The sequence below is a fragment of the Silene latifolia genome, chromosome 1 (assembly GCF_048544455.1).
Source record: "Silene latifolia isolate original U9 population chromosome 1, ASM4854445v1, whole genome shotgun sequence".
In the NCBI taxonomy this organism is placed as follows: Eukaryota; Viridiplantae; Streptophyta; class Magnoliopsida; order Caryophyllales; family Caryophyllaceae; genus Silene; species Silene latifolia.
The window spans coordinates 155,313,484-155,316,931 of record NC_133526.1 but is presented as its reverse complement, the minus strand read 5'-3'; positions in this window follow the sequence as shown (position 1 = coordinate 155,316,931).

The following is a 3,448-nucleotide window of genomic DNA, read 5'->3' as shown; positions in this document are numbered from 1 at the left end:
GTCAAAGAGACAAAGACGAGTTTATGCTTCGAATCAATGAGAATTTGCAAAATAGGATCACAACAGATGAAATTAGAGTTAGTATTGTGGAAACGAACTAGAATAAACTTTGAAAATAACTAATTAGCTTGCGAGATTTAAAAAACATGCCTGAATGAAGCATGATTATGTCGATATTCTTCAATTAAAGACCAAACAACAAGATTTTCGATAAAATGCAGATAACTGGAATCAAACATTTGAAAGCAATGAAAACAACAGAAAGAAGTAACAAATCAAGAATGCAACCTTAATCAACTAATTTGAATCATAAAAATCATAAAAATTGAGAAATAAGAAAAAAATTGGGAAAATTAAGGAATTACCTAAATTTTAATTTGCTCCAAAACAGAAAAATCGATGATGAAATCAGCGAGAATGAAGAAGGAAGCATAATTAAAGTCGAATCTACGGACTGATTTGGTCAGTAATGATGCTTGAAATCACCAAGAATAGATCACGGAAGAAAAGATTGATGAAGGAGGGAAGAGTAGCAGTAAAACGTATGATGATAGAAAAATGAAGGAGACAGTTGGAAAAATAAGTTTAATCTCACCCCTTCGTTTGTCTAAGATGAAGGACTGTGAGAGGTTCTCACAGTTCTCATTATCTTGATGGTTTTCATAGGATCACGAATCTATATATATATATATATATATACATATATATATATATATACATATATATATATATATATATAGAGAGAGAGAGAGAGAGAGAGAATCAGGATCCCGTACGAACTAAATTAAGTTACGAACCGTACGAACTGAATAGAACCACTGGATTGAAGAAATCAACGGTCCAGAACTACCTCCCTTCCCCATCACTCGCATAAATTCAATAATGCAAACCTTGAATCACTCCCCTCCCATATTCTCTCTCCTCCTTACCTATTCAGTAGACACCACCCTTGCTATCAACTGCCATCAACTCCGGCGATATTAGCGGTCACCAATTACTCCGACGATGACATCATCGTCATACACTTCTTCCCTGACGCATTTTTACGGCCAACTGTTATTCAAATCCTTCGACGGCGCCGACTTCTCTCCTTCTCCACTATCACTACTAGGCGCCGCCAACCACCGGCAAATCTCCTTGTCTCACCGGTGATTACTATTTGTTCACATCAAAAAATAAGGACATTAGAGACTTTTTAAATGTTTCATCTTTGCTTTTCCTTTTCCAAATGTTAGATCTACTGAGAAATAGAAATAATTTCGAAAAAATAATCATATAATTGCAATCCTTGTAAAATTTCCATGGTGGCTGAGATGACAACGATGGTCATTTGATCGCCGACGTCATTCCAGCCGGATTGCTTCCCGCGATTGCGATAGTTAGGATTAGAGCTGTTCGGTGGTGTTTTATGTGGTAGTTTTGTGGTGTTCTTTGGTTGGCGTGGCGGTACTATTGCGCGCTGATGGCCGGTTCCGACGAGTTAATGTCGCTGGTTCGGTATTATTTTTTTGATATTTTACTTCCAATTTGTAAATCTAGTATTCAAATCGGAATTGTGGATAATTTCTGACGAGTTGATGTCACTAGTTCGGTCTTTTCTTTATATTTTACTTCCAATTTGTAAATCTAGTATTCAGATCTGAAATTTTAGAGTGAAACCGTCCTTACCGGCGTCGTAATTTTGTCGTGGTATGTGTTTGGTCTGCGGTGGTGGTGGTGGTTCGGTGATGATCGTGATGTTCAATGTGTGGGATTGATACACGGATACAGTAGGTATATAAACTAGATACCGTGGTGGGCTGTGTATCTAGAATTGGTATTTGTGTATCTAGATTGTTGTGTTTGTGTATCTGAGTAGTGGTGGTGGTGACAGTGATGGTGGTGGTGGTAGTGGTAGGCTGGCAGTGGTGGTGGCGGCAGTAGTGGTGGTGGCAGCGGTGTCATTATCAGTGGTAGTGGCGGTGGTGGGGGCAACGGTGATGGTGGTGGCAGTGGATACACAAAATACCACCCCAAATACACACCGTATTAATACGGGATACATGTGTATCCGGCAGTATAACCATGTGTATCTGGTATTAATACGATGTGTATCCGGAAGTATGAACGTGTGTATCCAGAAGTATTATAATGTGTATCTGGCATTAATGTCATGTGTATCCGCAAAAATTATAAAATGTATCCGCAAAAAATATAAAACGTATCCGAGAGTTAGTGTTAAAACTTGTAACTATTTACACAAAGTGTATCCGCTAATAATTAAAATGTATCCGGAAATAGTATAAAATGTATCTAGGAGTTAGTCTTAAAACTTCCAAAAAAAATAGTGTTAAAAAAGTGTAAAAGTGCATCTAGAATTGTAGTGTAGAAAAAGTGTATCTAGATATGTTATAAGATGTATCTGAATAAGAGGTGTATATGGTAAGTAGATAAAGTGTATCTGAAAAAAAAAAAAAAAAAAAAACTGCCTTATTAAGCTAGTTCGTACGGTTCGTATTGAAACTTGGTTACTTTGATCCCGCCTATATATATATATATATATATATATATATATATATATATATATATATATATATATATATATATATATATATATATATATATATATATATATATATATATATATATATATATATATATGGGCGGGTTCAGTCTGGATTACCTTAACGTATCTAACCGTATTTAACTAGCTTAATAAGTTTCATATACACTGTTACTCTATCTCACGCAAAACTAACAGTCACAAATTTAACCCGTTTCCTTTCCTATTCCCAACCCCACCCCGACCTCCCTCCACTATCCTCTCTCATCACCCATCCTCACCCGCTGCCGGCGGCGACGGCGAGATACAACGATGTCGGAGCACTACCGGCGGCCAGTGTCGATGCATCTCTTTGTTTGCTGCGTATCTTCGGTCACCACGACCTCCATTTTTTTTACTTTCCACCACCGTAGAACACCATTAGCAAATGATTTTGTTGTCGCTGAACCTACTCTGCCAGCAACTTTGACCTCACACAATTGATCCATTTCTGGAGACAGAAGGGCGACGAAAGACTGCGAGGGGATACATGCTTTATTCTTAGATTCAGGTTAGTTGATCTGAACAATTAAAAAACAACAGTGGTTTTGGAATATTGGTGGTTGATCTTTAATAGAACAAATTCCATAAAATGTATAGTAAGTAGTTGTTACCAATTACGGAATTTTAGGGTAGTTCCTTTTATGGTCGGCCTTTTATAAACATTCAAAGGTAGAAAAATAATACTGGGTTGTATACTTGTATCTATTATCAATCGAGCCTTGCTAAGCTATTTAATTTTAACCCACCCATGTTTGGGTTTTACTGTCTACTAGCCTATTCGTGTGGTGTATAGTTAGAGCCACTATGAATGTTTCATAAAATTGATTGAGTTTGCCAGGAAAATAGGTGTGGTGGTGGTAGTGT